A 20,177-nucleotide genomic window follows, 5' to 3' on the forward strand; every position below is an offset into this window, starting at 1 on the left:
TGCAGCACAACAAAAGACAAGTACTCATTTCAGTAGTGCTTGCAGCATTTCATGGGGCCCCCAGATAGGCTGAACAAGGCTTCTCTGGCAACTAAAACCAAATACAGTGGGAAGCTGTTAAAGTGGTAGTGTCTCTGCCTGGAAAATTGATTCTAGTTCCTTTCTTAATTTGCTGCTGCTTTACATGTTGAAAAAGATTGTTTTATTACGAAATTCACTGCCTAGGAAAAAAAAGACGTAACTGAAAATGTGTTTTTTCTTTTAATCTCTTGATGCCCAGATTAAACGATGAAACTGTCCTTTGGAGAGTGGCTCTGGCATACAAGAAAGAATAAAATACTAGCTGTTCTTTTAAATAGTATTGCTTCAAGTGAATTATACTGCAGTCTTTCAGGGAGATCTTATTTCTTTGTAAAATTTAAACTGTGCATTATCAAAAATGATTTATTGTAGCTGCATTTTCTTTTGCAACTGGCATTTTAGATTATGAACACAATGGATAAGAATCCTAGTAAACTGTGATCTCATAACTGAAAGTGTCACTGGTGAGTCAAACGAAAGAAACAGTCTCTTATGTTACAAATAATTGGGATTACGTGTACTCAAATTTCATATTTTAAAAATATTTATTTATTTTTTACATTTCTCTCTATTTGGACACTGGAAATAGTCTAGTGAATTTCAGTTTTTTATCATGATACTTTAGTCAATTTCATTTTCAGGTTCTCATGTACAAACACAATGCTACAAACACTAACGTGGAATATTTACTTAAAGAAAACAGTTTCCACTGGATTTAAAAGAGAAATAACTGCAATTAAACTCACATTTGGCAAAAGCTTCAGTTTTACAAAATGCAAGTTTTGGACTAGCTTTGATCTTCCATATTCCCTTATATATAGAAACACAATCAATTTACTATTCTATCTATACTTCAGGTACTCAGGGAGAAGTCAGAGTGGCAAAACCAAGAATCTTTTTAGGGGCTTAGGAATCGGTGATAAAAATATTTATTTTTGAAAAAATGGCACTTCCTTTACATTCACCTTAACTCTGATCCAGATAAATGCACGTGCACACACATGCACACAAAGATTTGAATGCACAATAGATAAATGCATGCACAGATGTCTTTCTATATATAATTAATTATTTTGTGTACATAAACATGCTTGGATGTGTAATTGTCTATGTGTGTTCCTACACACTGGGGTGCCGTCAGGAGATTCCCATGTTATCCCCCGGCATTCTCATGAAAGAAGCAGCCATCATGTAACCGTTTGCACTTCTTGAGTTCATAGGGTTTGCTGTTGTCACCTGCTGTAAGTGCTGCACACCTCAAACAGTGGGTTGAGGGTTGGGCCATGCACACATATTAGCACAATGAGGGCAGCACAGAGGGAGAGATTACCTGTGCCTGCTGATGGTGTGGAGGCAGCATGAGGGCAGCCAACTTCAGCAGTTTTACTGAGCATGCTCAGTCTGTGTCAGCATGCTCAGTACAAGCCAAGCAGCAAATCTGGGGGAGGGGTGAGATGTGACCCTGCATCCCCCGGGACCTGTCGCCTCAGAGTCAGGTGTTTACATTTCGACAGGGAACACAGGAGGTAGTATTCTTTAACGTGATATCCTCTGTGGCTTATGAGCAGATAGGAGACCCATAATCACCAGTCATATAGCATGACAAAGTTGCATTTTGGAAAAGTACACACTATTGTTCCCCCATAACAGTATGTTGCAACAATGATGTTTACAGGTTCCTCCTCCTTTGGCTAAAAGAGGGATTTGGCCGAACCCTCTAATGATGGTTTAGCATATAAACCCAAACCTAGGAATCAGACCTCCTGAATTCTAATCCTATATTTGACCAACTCTTTGCCCTTGCTGCACTGACCCTCACTGCTTCCTTCTGTAAAACAGGGATAATAATGCTCACCTACCACACCAGGGTATTATGATGATTAATGAATAGTTGGAAATCACTTTACAATAATACTTTTAATTCTAAGGCATCCCCGCCCCCTGAGCCAGAGGTCTCAGAGCAAGGCACAGCAGAATAATATAATATGAAATACAGAGAGGTCAAAAGACCACTCCTCTGTAAGAATATAAGAACAGGAAGGGCTAAAAAAAGGCAGGGGTAAAGACAGGTAAAGGGGAGGGAATAGCTATTAATATAAATGTGAATAGGAGATACTGAAATGGAGGTGGCCACAGCATAGCAACATTGTGATCCTTGACTGACTTAAATAACGGTGGTAACTCAAAGCAATGGCGTCTGAGCACAAATTTCCTTAAGCCTTGGCCTGATGGGTGAGATCTTGAACATATCCAGGGCCTGATCCATTAAGGGCTTTAAAAAGCAGCTGTTCCAGGTTAAAAATCAAACCACCCCCACCCCTTTGACAAGCAGCCTTGGTGAGCATAATGTGATTGTGGTCACTCTAGCCGTGCTGTATCTGAACGAGTTGCACTGAAGAAGTCTTACTACGAGGGAATTACAACAATTGAGCTTCGGGACCTGAAGGACGTGTTGCTGTTTGAAAATGGACAGCACCATGTAAGTACTAATTGTTCTTATTACATCTGTGCTCTGCCTCCACATTTAGAAAGAGTTGGGTTTAGGAATAAATTTACTTTTTTTTTTAGTGTGGCTATACAGTTGAATTGAACTGAGACAGATCCATTTAGTTCAATGGGAGCTTTGCCTTTGACATCCAGGGGTTCTCTGGGATGGAGGAGATGGTCATACATCTCTTCAAAGCTCTGCTGGTCAAACCATTCAGTAGTATTGTTGGCAGCAAAGCAAGTTTGTTTGCGTGCCTTTCCATTCAATTGTGAGCTATGTAAGGGGGTGCTCAACCAGCTACAACGTGTGGCTTTTGGGGACACAGCCACTTTCTCTTCCAGTTTTGTCAAGCCTCACAAACGTGAACGTACCAACTCTACATTTGGCTCTTTCTCCCATCTTTACTCTTACCGTACCCTTGTGGCCACCTGCGTGAAGCTTCAAAGAATCGTTTTAGCCTCACCTCATTATTACACCTGCTGTGATCAGCTCGCTTGCGGGGTCCCAAAGCCCAGGCGCCGGCCCGGGCCTGGACATCTACAGTGCAATGTTATAGCTCTTCAGCCCAAACCCTGCAAGCCCAAGTCCTCTCTCCTGGGCTAGCTGCGGCAATGTTATTGCAGTGTAGCCATACTCTTAAGGACCCAGTCCAGCAAACACTTACTGCTGGGCATAGTGCGTACTACCACGGCACAGGACTGAGGAATGGCAGTTTATGCTTCCCCTCTCTCTTTCCCCCCCCACCTGAACCCCCTACTGCCCCAGCAGTGGGCTCCCCCCCACCAGTGCTGACTCTGCCCACTCGCCCCTCGCCTCCAGCGGTCTGGCGTTGACAGAGTCGGGATAAGCAGCAGGGTTCCCGGGCCATGCCTCAGCCCAGGGTCCCTCCATCCGGGGCTCCCGCCTCCAGGACCATCCGGGACCTGGGAGGGCAGAGCCAGGGGACTGCCCCGGCAGGGGGCTGAGGAGCCAGGGCAGGGGAGCCCCAGAGGGAGCGGAGCACTGGAGAGCAGGATGTGGGCTGCACACGGCAGCGCCCCACCCTCTATGACCCCTCTGTTGCCGCAGTCCCTGGGTGGCTCGGGTCACTTCGTCCAGCCCTGTTTGCAGCGCTGCGGGGTGGCTCCGTGTGCCCCACGGGGTGGCCTCCAGCCTGAGTGACCCTGCTCGGAGCCTGCCCACCCCAGCCACAAGGGGTGGGCACTGCTCCCCCGCGGTGCGAACTGCAGCGGCCCCAGGGTGCCCCCTGCACACGACACGTTGCTGCTGCCCGAGCCGGCTGTAGGCTTTTGCCGCCCGAAGCAAAAAAAAATAAAAAAGGTCTCCGGAATGCCGCCCCAAGCACATGCTTGGTTTGCTGGTGCCTAGAGCCGGCCCTGTAGAGAGGCCACTTTGGCCCTCAGCAAATGCTAAGGCAGCCTAAGTGGCACCTTTGCTATGATGACCATTATGGGCCACTGTAGGGGGTGTAGAATTTCAGGTCCACCCTGGCCATGTCCTCAGTCCACCTTCATAGTGCCCAGGGTTCCTGTGGAGGCAATGCAGAGCTCTGCACCAGGCATAGGTTCCCTATACTGGGGAGGCGGGGGTGCTAGTAAGTTATGCCTGCTGTTTGGTTCTTGTGTGCCAGGCTAGCTGGTGCAAAGGGGCTGCAACGCCAATATTGACTCGGCTCCTATGCCTGGCAGTAAATATTTGCAGGATCAGGCCCTGAGATCCTACTCCACTGTAGAATCCCTTAGATGTGTGCAATCTGCCTTACACCCAGGCCGCAGCAATCCAGCTTTCCACCAGCTTGCTCCTACGGCAGAGTGGCAAATCATTTCAATTTCCGCTCTGCCGTGTGTCCCCGCTCACTCTCGCTCGGTCCTTATGAGTTATGATAACATATAAGCAAGCAGCTTACAGAATTCTTATCAGAATCAGTTGAACACAATGCAACACTTAACTCTTAATGACAGCCACCTCTGACTGTGAATGACATGTCATAAATTATGTTTGAACTAGATTTTTCAGTGGCAGATATTCACCGTGCCACCCAGTCAGCCCTATAAAGTTGCACTCGCGGCCTTAATCCCACTTGGATGAGTGCCCTGCTTTCTCCACTTTCCGTCACTCGGGTACTTTAGTATTTTTGAACAAGTGAACAATCTTTGTTTCTGTACCTTATTAGGCCAAAGACCATAGCAGCAAGCGATGGCATCAGCAGGCCCTGCAGGCAGGATTCTCTGCAGACCCAGCCAACCTCCAACAAACCCCTTTTTATCCTCCTGTTTCTAGGAAGAATTATGATGGCAGAGCCCTGCTGCTGATCAGTCAAATCTGTGGTAGGCCTAGAGATAAGTCCTGTAAGCGTGGTGTACTGTAAAACAGCGGCTCCCATTCATTAGTAGCTTGTGTGTAATAAACCACCAAAAAAGGGGGGGAGGGGGAGAGCAGCTGCAGTGTGCAGGAGCAAACAACACAACTCATTCTTAGGAGCCAAAACTTTCTAATTTGCTGCTGGGCAGCCCAGCACATAGAAATTCTTTCTGATAATACACTAGTGCCCTCAGTATCTGTTTCTTGATTTTTTCCCCCCTTAGTTTTGCTTTCTGGAGGTTCTGAGGTCTGGGACACTTTCACTTTGAACCAAAAATGTAGACACTAGCTGAATAAGAAAAGAAAAGCAGCCACTCAGCAACTGTAGACTCCAGCATAAGAATGTGGTGGGTTCTGAAAGACGTTATCCTGCTGTGGAATGGCCGTTACACATATCTCAAGGAGCAGCCTGTAAACAAATTGTCACACAGACTGCAAGAAGATAGAGCAATGCAATGGATCCATACTTTATTTAAACACGAGGGGTAAGAGAATAGCATATTCACAAGCGGTCAGAATGATGTTTATGGATGTAGAGCTGGCTAGAAGATTGAAGAAGTGTTTTATTAGTTTAAAAAAAAATGCTGCCCAAACCAGAAGAAAATATTCCAAAGTTATTTGGATTTTTTCTTCTATTTTTAATCATGTCTAATTAATAGCTAATTTCACCATTATCTTCCCTTTTAAAAACGTACATACGCACACATTTAAGATGGGTCTAATAAGTGGAATTTATAGCACTGCCTATATTAGGAGCTGGACAATTAGTGGAGAAAATATACTCATGACTATTTTGGTGTATTAGTCGCTGAATTTGGATTTGCCATGTTCACCCCCTTGATGGATTTGCTTTTGATCACAGAAAATGAATTTCAGGCCTGGAACAAAAATGATGGTTACTTATTATTTGCATTGTGAAGCCCCAGTCATGGATCCAGACCCCGTTATGCCAAGTGCTGTGGTTTTATGACTAAATGAAATTTATTTTGGACAGAAACATATCCCAATCAACTAGCCATAAAAGGACTGCTGGATCTCTCTAGGAAATCACTAAGATCTGCCTCTAGTGGAAGTGCCAGGTTGTGACAATGGTGTCCATGGTCAGGGCCGGTGCAACCCATTAGGTGACCTAGGTGGTCGCCTAGGGCGCTAGCATTTGGGGGGTGGCATTTCAGATCTTTGGCCACCCCAGTCCTCCTCGGCATTTAGGCAGAGGGACCTGGGGCAAGGGGGCGTGGGGAGGGCCACCTGCAGCAAGTAAGGGGGGGCACAGCACGCAGGGGAATGGCTCCCCGCCAGCTCACCTCTGCTCCACCTCCTTCCCTGAGCACGCCACCTCGCTCTGCTTCTCTCCCTCCCAGGCTTGCGGCACCAAACAGCTGATTGGTGCTGCAAGCCTGGAAGGCGGGAGAAGTGGAGCGGCGATGGCATGCTAGGGGAGGAGGTGGAGCAGAGGAGAGCTGGGGCGGGGAACTGCCGCACGGCACCCTGGGCTGGGGGAGCTACCGTGGGGGAAGTGCCTGAGGGAAGAGGGAGGGAGCTGCCACGGGGGGAGGTGTCTCAGGGCAGAGGGGGTGTGGGGAGTGCCACAGGGCTTGGGGGGCACACAAGGTGGAAGTTTTGCCTAGGGCGTGAAACATCCTTGCACCTGCCCTGCCCATGGTAGGACTGGCACCTGCATAGACCCTAAAAAGTATCTTTTTAGCACAGGGGCCCATTTCTTTCTGCTATCAGCACCAATGACCAGTAAAGGAATAGAATTACATTCATTTTGTGCTTAATTAGCCCAGAGGAAGAGAGTTGCTGAAATGTTCCCAGGTCTTCTGGCTAGAGTCCTGTTAAGGAGGCATTTATGGGCATCTGACTGTTCTCTTCCCAACTAGAACCGCTAACATACACGCACATGCTGTAATTACTGTGTCTATATCAATGCAAATGTGCTGTCTGCATAATTGAGGTGAATAATAATGGATGACAGAAAACTGGACATTCCAAAAGTGTTCAGATATTTCACATGAAATAATGCTGTAACACTGGACACTAATTAACACAAACAAATCACTCCATTGACAGACTTAGTCTACTGGTCAGAGCCCTGACCCGAGGCTGCAAGCATACAGCCATACCACAATTACTAATTTGTTAGTGACAATGATGGTGACAAATGGATCTTGGTTACCAAATATCTGAGCCCAGAAAATTGATTGAATACTTTAGATAGATATGACACCATGGGAGGGACCATGTTCCCTCAAACCTAGATGAGAGTCCAGGCACAAACACACTTAAATAAATCAGACAAAGTTATGTGGCTACTTGCTTCACAGTTGGAACTACAAAATAACCCCCTGACCATAGGACTGGCACAGAGGGCAATTAAATAAGATAGAAAAGGCTCCCCTAATGCTGGAAAGTAAAGGAAGTAAGTTATAATAATTTGCCTAAACAATAAACACCTCAAACCTTAAGAGACATTCAACATCTGAAGTCTCATGGAAACTATTTACTATTGTAGTAGTTTTAAAGCACTGAGTCAGCTGGGTGGCGTTCCAACTCATATTTGACTACAGTAAACTTTAAGGACCTGATTCTCCTCTGACACTTGTTTTACCCCAGTAAAGCTGTTGACTTCATTGGGATACTCCTGATTTATACCAGTGAAAGTGAGAGGAGACTCAGAGTCTGAAGATATTTTTAACCCTTGGCTGGCATTCCATCTCAGGCTGATTCATTGACAATGACTCCTAATGGGTGATCTAACTGAGTGTTTCTTGCCAATAAAATAAATCTCTTCTGTAACCTTTTTTAAAGTAAAGAAATTCAGATATGAGACATGAAAGGCAAAATAATGTGGAGGCTTATAAGCAGAATTTTTAAAATGGGCAGAAAGATTATCAGAGAGTTAGATTTTCTTTTTGTCGATCAGTTACAAACTATCCGATGGAAAACGTTATGAATAGTAAATCATTCTCTTTTGTCCTCTCTTAAATGTAGGAAGTAATTTGACAACAAAATCAACGCAATATGTGTATGTGGACTATAGCTGGTGTCTGTACTTTCAAATTAAAGTTTCAATGGTGGATGTTTTAATGTTAACACAAACTTTAAATACATGATGGAGATGTATTTATTTTTTTTAGCCTGGCCTGTTGCTTATTTCATGAATCCCTCTCTCACCGCCTAAGCAAGTGTGAGGCATTGTGCTGCCAGCACTGTCCTTATTTCCTGAAGCACCCTGCTGTCCGTCACTATAGGGATGGAATATTGTAAATTCCAGGAGCTATTTTCTCACTGCCAACCTGGGGCCAAGCTGACCTTAGTGGGAGCTGGGGTGACATTCAGGATCGGGCTCTTTGTATCAGGAGGGTTCAGATGCAGTAGAGTGGAAGGCATTCCAATGGTTCTGAAATTCCTGCAGGTGCTTAAACTGCAAAGGGTCCTTTCACAGCTTCACATCTGCCTCTGTCATGTGCATTTGAGCATGTGACCGTAGTGTTTGTTTGTTTGGCTGACTGACATGTAGTGACCAGAACTGCTGATAGAAGGTCTCCAACAAAATAGTTTTGCTGGTCAGAGTTCACTGGAATATAACCAGTCCGTACTGCTTGTGACATTTCTCTGGCCTTTGGAAAATAGTGCATAATAATAATAAGGTTGCTTATAAATGTGTATTTAATTTGCTTTCAAACTTGACAGCCTCTTTGTAGAAAAAAACATCGACTGTGCGCAAATGACATATTTGACTCACCCAATAGTCACAACTGCCCAAAACTGGGACTCAGTCTTCCAGCTCTTATTCCATGGGACACTTTGCCTAAGTAAAGATTGCTGACATGAGTGAGGGTGAGCAGGATCACACCCTGTAATCCTGATAATGTCTTTTAAATATCAGAAAGAAAATTGTCAGAACTTGCACCATTCTGAATATTAGGGCGTATTGAAAAAAAAAGACAAAAGAGCCCCACACTTATTACTTATTGGTGATCAAACTAAGAATTGAAAATAGTGAAGAATGGTACAAAAAGATCTTTCATTCCCATTTGCCTCATTTTGCCTGCTGTGCAAATTACAAGACTATTATATTCAGAAAAGTGCAACTTTTCCGAATTTCTACAGTTGTACATTCAAATCCTCTTCTGATCAAATCAACAACTTTTTAAACTGCATTTGACTTTTTAAAGCATATCTGTATTTTTCCCCATCTGTATGCCCAATTTGTATCTTATCTGTTTTCATATTGTAAAGGACTAAAGCAAAGATATTTTCAGAATAACTGTGGCATTTGTCCTTGCTGAGGTGTTCTCAGAAATGGATCAAATAATATTAAAAAGATTTTCTTGTATTAGTCTTTTTGTGTTTTTATGAAATTGATAGATTTGTATATGGAGCCTTCTCCTGTATTGCTGTCAGTGGCAGTAGTCCCTGATTAAGAAGAGCAGGATCAGGACTTTTGACTTAATCAGTTCCTCATATTTTGTTTTTTTGTACACCCACTGTTAGCCCAATGCTTTTCCCATCACATAACCTTGTCTGTGAGCTGCTGTCCTCCCTCTCCCCCCCATTCACTTCTACGTCACTACAGTGAAAAAAGCTAACCAGGCATATTAGTCTTTGCACATCGGGGCCTGAGTTTGCAACCTGCTTTGTAGGCTTGCCCATCTGTTTGTTTGGCAGTAACCTGAACTGGAGAAGGTAAGATTAAGGCACCTGTAAGTTCCCCATCACTTATATTGGATCCTGATTACCATCAAGCTGCATGATTAAGTACCAGAAGCATCAACAATTGAAGGTTTGTTTGATTGCTTGTTTGTTGAATCTCCTCTGGGGCCTGCAAGCTGAAGTTATCACTGAATGCCTGTTTCCATACTTGTCTCTCTCTTACACACTCCCCCCAACGAGGATGTACACAGCCGGCTCCGTCCAACACACTTCAGAGCCCTACCTGATGAAAGGTCTGACTGACCAGTAGTACAGCTCTTGTAGAAGTGCTCCACATGCAAATCTGTAGCCCTCTGAATGCTCTACTGCCTTCAATAAGACAGGTGAAGAATTAATAAACCACAGCAAAGAAAGAGGGAGGAAAAAATGTTTTCAGATCGGATTTGAAATAAGGTGAGTTCATGGAGGCAGGGTTCTAGAAAGCTGTTCAGACACCTTTATCGGTGTATTGCACTTTTTTTTCATAACTGTTCAACCTCTTGATCCCACTTCCCTGCATAAGAGTGATGAAAAGAAACAGACTGCACAATGCACACTTCTGGATGCAGGAGATGCCCATCACAATGGATCTGGTCCTGGCATGATGTGCTCAACCCCTGCTAAGAGTCAATGAGTACCCTTAGCTCCCATCAACTTCAGCAGGAGTTGAGGGCACTCAGCACTTTTCAGTATCAGGCCCAGTGGAGTGAAATGATAAACCTGGGTTATTGTGTGTACATGTGTGTACACACACACACACACACACACACACACTAGCCAGCCGCTTTTTTAAACAAGTAAGATTATATTGGCATATATTAAATACATCTATATTTGTTAGGGAACAAAGTCCCAAGAGACTCTAAACACGTCAGTAATGAAAGAGTTAAAAAGCTGAGCAAAGGCTGTTTTTAATTCCAGTGAATCCTACAAATGCACTCTTGCAAATTCAACCTATACCACAGAAATCCTAAATTGCAGTGCCCTGCACCCCACTGAAACTCCAGTCTGCTGTAAGTAAGCCTCAGCATGGGCAAAATTGGGGGTGAACAGTTGGAGGAGGGGCTCAAGCCCTGGGCCTTTGTAGCTGAGGGGTGAAACACTGAGATCCTGCAGAGAAGGAACACAGAAACCCTCAAGGCAGAGAGAAATAGACCTAGACAAAAGCCCGTTACATGGTTGCAAATCACCCCACTGCTGTTATTTTATTTACTGCAGTCTGCAGGAGGATTGTTTTCTCTTTGCAAAATTTTTAAGCTTCAGGGTCCTTTTTCCTTTTGCTCCACAACAGCAGTCACTTATACCACAGTGCCACATACAGACGGACCTCACCTTCAGCTCCTCAAGGGAAAAATAACCCTCCCACTGTGGATATGCTGGGTACAAAAACCAAACCATCACATGGCCGCAACTTTAAAGAGACTGGGCTAGATGCTAACTTGTTAAAAATGAAATCTTTACTGGTAGTCACTTTATGTCCTGTGAGTGGCGTTTACTTCTGTGCTCTGATGGTGAGCATGGTATAAGTGCATAGGCATAGACGGGCCATCTCAGTTGTAGCTAAAATACTTACTGATATAATGGGCCAGATCATCTGCTGCTGTAAATCGGTACCACTCCATGGATTGCACCTGCTGGAAATCTGGCCCAGTGTTTTAAAACTCTTTTTGTAAGGGCTCGGTGTTTTATTTATTTGGTGGTGGGTGAGAAAAAGAGGAATGTTCCACAGCTTCAGTGTTTATACATTTCCAACAGCGTTTCTGAAAAAAACATTCCCTTGCAGCTTCGGAATCCGCTCTCTGCATAATTACACTATTAACCTGGGATCTCATCCTATCCGTCAGTAGCAACTTTGGGGATCTCTTTCTTGCCAGGGTGGTTAACATAATTACAGTACTTAAATGTTGAGTCTAATCCACAGATCCAAACTGTGTTCTCTCCCCCTGCTCGCCTTTCTTGGGCTTTTTACACTTTGAGAGACAGAGCGTTTGCTAGAGTTCCTTTCACAATCAGTTCTTGGATTTTCAAAATGGGTTTGGGGTATTATTTGCTGGGAGTGTGAAGATATCTGCAATCCAAATCTGGAAAAAAATAAGCTGCTCATGTCCCTCTGTGGGAATAAATGGCTCCTCTTCTTTTGGTAAACATTTCTTTGCAATCCAGCCAGTAGCAGACTAGCCTTTGGGGCCGGAGGGGTGGGAGAGGGGGGTGAGAGGGAGGGGGAGAAATGTCACTTCATAACAACAAGAGGCCATGAGCTGAGCTATCTGCCTGCTTTAAACAACATAAACCAGGAAGTTGAAAGGAGAACATGTAATAAGTGTGCAGCCTGAAAAGGTGGGTTCTGTCCCTCCTGTGACAGGTTTACAGAGGTATTTACAAGGTGTTTGAGCAGGTAATTAGCACCCAGACCAAGCTGCAGGAAATAGTTCTGGTCATCTCAGATGCAGAATACATAATGAGCTGGAGGGCTTGATTTTCAATGGCTGATTTACTCAGAACAATGGCCCCAAACAGAACTGAGTGCAGGACTTAGGGATGGTAACTTTAGAGCCAGTGGGCTCCTTTCCCATCAGTTTACAACAGTTTTTTTTTTTTAAAGCTGATAAGATTGCAAACATTTTGCAAAAAAAAGTTTTCTTAGGGGGAAAAATACCCTTGAATTTGTTATAAAAGAAATGCCAGTGGATAAGGAAACCCACACTGTGAATACACCTGTTGCCAGCCAAAGATAAATGTTTGATGGTTTATTTCAATCCAAAATCTTGAGGACTTCTTGTGTTTTTTAATCTAACCTCACTCTAGAGATTGTAAGTGTTGCATTTGATAGATCCTTTGGAACTAAACTTCTTTGCTATGCTCCATTGGATTAAAATATTAATATTTTGAGTCTGGAAAATAAAATTACAAATATAATCTGAAATACCTTAAGATGGAGGACAAAGCTAATGTGACCCTCATGAATCTCAGGTCTTTAAATAGTCCTTTGTAGAAATGTTTATACCATTGATAAGGAAGTTGTTTTGAATGCAAATCCTTTCAAATGCATCACAAGTTTTCTAATTTATAGCTGTATACAGCACAATATGCTATGGCCTCGATCCTGCAATTGGATCTGCTAGCACTCCGCCCCTGGGCAGAGCTCCCAGCAGGGCCGGTGCCTCCATTTAGGCGACCTAGGCGGTCGCCTAGGGCATCAGGATTTTGGAGGGTGGCAATTCGGAGGCTGGGGTCCTTCTGCACTCTGGGGGGGCGGTGGTGGCAATTCTGCGGCGGATCCTTCACTCGCTCTGGGACCCGCTGCCGAAGTGCCCCGAAGACCGGGAGCACGGAAGGACCCCCGCCTAGGGCGCTAAAAACCCTGGTGCTGCTCCTGGCTCCCAGGAGTCCATGCTAACAAATCTGATTATAGATTTGGGGCCATAATTAGAAATTGGTGATTAAGGGCCTGTCTGGACTAGAATTCTCAGCAGCGTCACTAGTGCAAACCCCTAGTAGAGACACACCACATCATGCAAATTTTTCACAGGTTCAATGCATCTACACTGGGGCTGTGCATTAGCGTAGCTCCACCAGTGGAAAAACCCGTGTGAAGAGCTGCTGTAAGGAGCTGCCAGAGGAAGCCGTTTGCAAGGCACAAGAAGAAGTGTTAGCACTAGCAATCCTACAAAACCCAGGAATTGTGCTACATTTTCTTAAGTGCCATCTACTTCATCTTTTAACTATTTCCATATCTACAGATTTAGCACACTCCTGTAACATCCAGTAGGGACAGGGAGGGCCCCAGTCCTAAAAACATTTACACGCATGCTTAACTTTTAGCAGTGAATTGTCCCATTGACTTCATTGTGACTGCTCAGGTGCTTAAAAATTAACATGAGTAAGTGATAGTGTAACCCACTGATCAGTGTGTGTTGTGTGTCCTTTTCTGTGCTTGCTCCACCGGGGATATGAAAGTGGCACAACCTCTAGCTATAGAGATTAGTACAGTACTTTAGCTCAAGCTGTAGAGATATGTCTCTAGCTCTGGAGGTCCCTGGTGTGTCAACCAGGATGATGCCCATCACATGAATGAAGCTTTTCCTCATTGAAGAGTACAGCTAAACCAGCTCAGCAGGTCTCTCTGTTGTAGGGCTATTAACAGAACTCCCACACTGCTTCACTTTCTACCTGCAACTAACTGCCCTCAGTTAGCTACAGTTAGACTGACTGGGGCCTAACAACAACTAACTATCTGAGAGCAGAAGACCAGCCATGAATTCCTCCTTCAGGTAAGTCTCTCTAACTTCACTGGGATCCGTTAGTCTTTCCTTAGAACTTCAGCTGTTCACTGCATTATGGGGTTAACTAGAAAACTCTTTAAGCAGAGGAAAAAATAAGAAAAAATAAATCCCTTTGTACTCTGGGAAAGGGTTGAAAAGATAGCAAGGCCTGAGCGATATTAGTAAACCTTCACTGGTGTAACTACATTGATTTAATATTGATCTACTTGTACTCATATAGAGGCGCTTAAATCAGTGTAAGCACAATTTAAACTGGTTTAGCTTAATGTGGTAAGTTAATTTTAAAACTAATTTTAGCTCAAATTAATTAATGGATCTACTTGTAAATGGTTGTGAAATTAATTCTGTGCTTAAAGATTGAGCATTGTAAGTTTGGTGAGGATACATTGAATATACACAACCTACCTAGCTGCTTTTGTGCTAAATATTATCCAGAACAAAATTCTGTCCCCATGCTCATCTCTGCTCTTTGTATGGATGACCTCACTCACCCCAGACATTCAATGAATTATTTTAGTAGAGACCAGCAACACTTTAAGAAAGACCCTGAGGAATAAAGTCTTTAACTGAAACTCCAGGGTTTATTATGGTAGAATCTATTGGTCCCCCAACAAAGAATGGGGTCCCCACTGTATTAGGTGTCATACAAATGTGTGGTAAGAACAGTCTTCGTTGTGGCCAACTCCAAGCAATCAAAAATAACGGGTCTGCCCCTCCCCCCCCAAATCATGAGTGTGGCTTAAAAATGGTGAGATTTTAAATTAATGAATTTTAGGTTATTTGCTTTTATGAGTTGAGCATTTAGGGCAGAGGTGGGAAAACTACGGCCCGCGGGACCGTCCTGCCCGGCACCCAAGTTCCTGGCCCGGAAGGCTAGCCCCTGGCTCCTCCCCCTCTGTTCCCCCTTCCCCGCAACCTCACCTCGCTTGCTCCACTGCTGGAGCAATGCTCTGGGCGGTGGGGCTGCGAGCTCCTGGGACAGCGCAGCTGCGGAGTCCGGCCTGACCCGGTGCTCTGAGCTGTGTGGTGGTGGGGTTGGAATGGCCCGGGTCCAGCCAGGCAGTGCGGCTGTAGCACCACCAGCCACCGGTGCTCCAGGCAGCGCAGTAAGGGGGCAGGGAGCAGGGGAGGTGGATAGAAGGCAGGGGAGTTCAGGGTGGTGGTTAGGGGTCATGATGGTCGGGGCGGACAGGGGATTGAATGGGGGCAGGGGTCTCTGGGGGGAAGTCAGGAAGGAGGGGTGTTGGATGGGACAGCAGGGGGCAGTCAGGGGCAGGGGTTCCGCGGGCAGTCAGGGGACAGGGAGAAGAGGTGGTTGGATGGGGCAGAGGTCCTGGGGGGGCAGATAGGATGTGGGGGCTGGGTCACGACCCCCTCCCCTAACCAGCCCTCCATACAATTTACGAAACCCGATGTGGCTCTCAGGCTAAAAAGTTTGCCCGCCCCTGATTTAGGATCATATTTTCAAGCTCTTCTCCAAGCGCTAGAGACTTTCTTATTTTTAATGAAAGCTGAAGTGATCCCACAGGGTATGTCTACATGGTTCCCAGCCCACTAACACATACTCACACCAGTCCCCTTTGAGGTAGCGTAAATATACGTAGTAGTGTTGCCATGGTAGCATGGGTAGCGCGGTATGTACTGACGTTCAGGTGGGTTTGCACTAGGCAGGGCGAGGCCGTGCTGCTGCACGCTGCCCCATCTTTCCACAGTTACGCTGCTAATTATACTTCTGCTAGCTCAATGAGAGCTAGTGCGAGTATCTGTATGTGAGCTGGGGATCCTACCCTAGCTCCTAGAGTAGCTGTAGCTACAGTTATAAGACTCCAGGAGGTGGGACTTTAAAGAAAAATAGCAAAAATTTTGTCAACACTGCATCCCTGTCCTGCAGAGTTTACATTCTAAATAGTCAAGACAAAAGCTGTGTGTGTACGTTTCGGGGAAACAGAGGGACCGAGATCTTGACCTTGACATGCCCAAGGTCACTCAGCAGGTCAGTGGTAGAGCTGGGAATAGAACGCAAGTCCCCTGACTCCCACACCAGTGCATTAGCCACTGGTTCTCAGGGACAGAGAGGTCAGAATGTAATTATTTGAGGTGGACTTGAGCTGAGACACTGGACAATATGGGTAACTTTACTGACCACTGAGTTAAACCTCTTTTTCCATTTCATCCCCAAAGTGCCTCTTTTGTGTGTGTGCTTTGTCAAAGTGTGACTCCTACTACCATGCTGGGGCATGGTTCATTGACTTGTCACCTCAGCATCACTGCCTAAAGCATCTTGGATCATCTGAAGGCTCCCATCACAGTACTGACCAGGCATGTTCCACAATGGTGGATGAAAGGATCAGAGCTACTTTGCTCTGTAAAACCAAACTGCAATGGTAACCAATTTTAACGTTGGGGTGTTCTAAAAGTATAGGTACCTGCATTTGAATGGGTAGTTAGGGCCAAATGTACCACCTTTGATCCTTCTACGCAACTCACAGTGATGTTCATGCCAAGAGATGACCTTTAGGGTCTGATTTTCAGAAGTGCTGAGGAATCAGAGTTTCTTAGTCTGTAACTAGTATGATAACCTTTTGGGGGGCACTGATGGCCTCTTAGTATGTTATAGAGCCATAAAGTCCCAAATAAATAATGTAGCTTATATTTTTGTTCATTTTTTTTTTAAACAGCAGCAGCAAAATGTTAAGTTCTATGTACAAACTGCTTTCGGTGGCTTCAGATCTGAGCATAACTTATCCTTATTAATTTGTGTAATGACTTTAATAATGATTAATGTGATGCTGTAATAAAAACATACTGATTACTGCACTGTTAGTGCAGGAATTAAATTAGGAAGCATTTAACTCACATGAAGGTTTTAAATCTCTTTCTGAATGCTGACAGATTCAGGCTCCCAGATTTCTCTCTGCAGAGTACACTTTAGCTTTGGACATACCTTTAAAGACTTTAAACAGCTTGAGACTTGTAGTTTGCCACAGGAGCTTACAGCAAATTCATGTTTCTGGGTTTTAAACGATGCGCTGGAGTACAAGAGCCCTGCTCAGGAAGTCACAGGTGGTGAGAAGAGGTGTAGCAAGGTCATTGTGAACCACATACATTAAGGTTGTATCTTTAAAGTCAATTCTAAATTTAATTGAAAGCGGAGGGCAAGGGAGCTAGGATAGGAGCAATGTAGTGATTTATTATGAAGCATGTAAGAAGTCATGCAGCTGAATGCTAGACGAGCTGGAGTTTTAATAAAATGGCATTGGGCAAGTCAGCAGGAAAAGTGAGGACTGGATTAGATGAAGGATCTGTGTGTGTGTGTGTGTGTGTGTGTGTGAGAGAGAGAGAGAGAGAGAGAGAGAGAGAGAAAGAAAGAGCGTGCGCAGCATTTCCCCAAATTATATTGCTGTTCTTACAGTGGTGGAAATGTACAAATGTGTTCATCAGCTGAAAGATCAGGATCAAACCGTGTGTGTCAAACCAAGAACTCCAGCAAAAGATTTTGCGTGAATCCTTTAGTTATAAGGAAAGTGGATAAATGAGTGGAAACCAGAACCAAATTTCTGAAACTGATCTGTAGAAAATGACAATATCACCGAGTTTATGCTGAGTAATAATAATCATAGAAATACAGAGCTGGAAGGTTATCTGGTCCAGCCCCCTGCACTGAGGCAGGGCCAAGTATACCTAGACTATCCCTGACAGGTATTTGTCCAACGTGTTCTTAAAAACCTCCAATGATGGGGATTCCACAACTTTCCTAAAAGCCTATTGCAGTACTCATAATACCCTACCTCTTATATAGCACCTTTCTTCATCAATAGATCTAAAGTGCTTTACAACGGAAGTCAGTCTCATTATCCCCATTAGAGAAAGCGAAGCACAAAAGAGGGAAGTGATTTGCCAAGGTCACCCAGCAGGCCAACAACAGAGCCTAGGCCAGAACCCAGGTCTTGTGACTCCTACTCTAGTGCACTGTCCAGTAGGGCACACTGCTTCAGGAATAGCTAGAGTGCTGTAATAACACAGCATTCCCTTACTACCTTAATTTTGGTTGCTCATGCTCAGTGAGACAGCAGCAGGCTTCCTTAATATTTCACGCTGTTTCATGTACAACATGCTGGGTAATATGAAAGGACTCGACCCTTAATATTAAAGTGGCTCTTTATTAAGCGAACTATTTACAGAGGTCCTGCAACTGCTGCAGTTAGTATTCTATCACCATGCATACAAACTGGATCCTCCAACATCTTCCCTCCTGTGACCTATGCTCCTCCTTCCAAGTTCCTGGCAGGTTGCCACACAAACAGGGCTGTTTTAGAGGTCAGTTTGTCAGGAGCTGGAGATTTTTTCCTATAAATGCGTCTTTCCCTCTAGCCTTGCCCTTTGTTCATTTGGGCCCGTGATAATAAACCCTCTGTGATATCATGAGCTATTTCTATGGGATTAATAAGGATGTCACAGTGACGTGTTGATACTGCTTGTTTAGAGACAGAGAAGCAATCGTTGGGATCAGAGGATCATTGTCTCTTCTTTACACAACTTTCTAATTACCAATTTTTTTTTAATCACGCCTGATTTAGGGCCTGATCCAATCTCCAGTGAAGTCAATGAGTCTCTCTCTCTCTCTCTCTCTCTCTCTCTCTCTAAGGGCTTGAACACCCATTAAAGTCAATAGAAAGACTCCCAAAGACTTTGGTGGAAACGTGATCTGGCCCTGTGAGAGAATACCTTAAAATGAGAGAGTGTTTATTTAACACTTTAACTGTCAGTGTCTACTGTACATACATTAATTTGACTGGCAAACTAGGAAATTGTAACCTCAGGGCTATGGCTACACTGATATCAATATTTTTCTATTGTTATTTTATCAAGGATTCTTTATTTTCATTTTTTTAAATGAGAAAATTATAACCCAGGGAATATCCTATAGTAGGTACACAAATATAGACACCGAGATTTGCCTGCTATGCAATTGCACCGTGGCTAGGTAAATGCATAGATCCTTTTGTTTGATGCATTCTTTACTCTTTAATTTTAAAAAGAAATCAAATGTTAACCTTCTATTAAGCCACAGCAGGTTGTTCCTACAATTGTACAGTGTGGTAACGTGGGATGTGTCTGGAATGTGGGATGTGTCTGGACGTTGCTTTCATAATCCATTTCAATCTGGATGGTGAGTTTCAATCCATGTATGCTGTGGAAGTTCACTCCATAATGAACGGTGGGTGAAATTCACCCCTACTTTCTGCACCCATAAAAGTCTATGCAGCCTTTAAGCTGTTAAAATAGGTCTGATGTGGGACTTAAGTTTTGTATAGGTCGTGTGGTGACTCTCCGCACCCTGACCTAGAACTCACTGAAACCAATGGAAATGGATCAGGCTTTTTAGTCCATACGTTCTGAGGTTGAAATCCTGGCCCTCATCAAAAGCAATGGCATACTTCAGAAAGGCCAGTGTTGCCATTGTTACAGTTTGATTGCAACACTTGTGATTTTTGGCGTTTTCTCTTAAAGCCCCAGTTCATGCTTTTTGGGGGCCTGACTCATCATTTTTTTAACACTTTGGGTTGGCAATAAGGCATCTATTAAAATCCGCAAATTTCTTAAACATCAGTGTTAATCTGCCAATTTTTACAGGATTTCATTAATATTCTAGGTTGACAATGAAAGACAATGGCATTGAATTTTTCCAATGTCTGTCAGGCTGTCTATATGATAAGATTCTAGGATTGTCACCAGTCTCTGTGTCACTCTGAAGCGTAGGAGGTCCGTTGAGTCAGTGAGAAGTGCTAGCAACAGCTGCAAGTGTGGCAGAGAGCTCTTTTTGTTCATAATATCACCAGGTTGGATCATCTCTGGGTTTCACTGTCCATTACCATCCAGTTCTTAAATTCACAGCCATTTTGATTGTGTATCGCTACAATAAAGGCAAATATTGATGCCATGCCAAATGTGCAAGACCATTGTGATATTAGCGGTAACGCACCCAATCACCACCTTTACTCTACAGCTAATTTGCATACAACAATTCCATTGTTGAATGAGGGAGACTGGTGGATTATTTGGCCCCACTGTCTCACCCATGCAACAATGGGGGCTTTGAACTACTAGAGATTTATAACCTTCCATAAAAGGACAATTGTTACCAACTTTTGGTTTTTGTAGCTAGTTATGGCAGGGTTGTTGGTGCCGAAAATGACTTCATGTGGTTGAAATTAACTCTCTGGTTTGTCTATTACGACTTTGACTATGTTAAGAATTTTGTCGTA

The 20,177-nt window shown here is 44.1% G+C and overlaps 1 protein-coding gene across 1 annotated transcript in view; it reads right to left on the reverse strand.

Annotated features, from left to right (window-relative positions):
* The window catches only part of DNAJC19 (DnaJ heat shock protein family (Hsp40) member C19), a 734,312-nt gene that overhangs the window by 429,486 nt on the left and 284,649 nt on the right, over positions 1–20,177 (reverse strand). The window lies entirely within an intron of this gene.

Source organism: Gopherus flavomarginatus, chromosome 8 (genome assembly GCF_025201925.1).
Source record: "Gopherus flavomarginatus isolate rGopFla2 chromosome 8, rGopFla2.mat.asm, whole genome shotgun sequence".
NCBI classification, from domain to species: domain Eukaryota; kingdom Metazoa; phylum Chordata; order Testudines; family Testudinidae; genus Gopherus; species Gopherus flavomarginatus.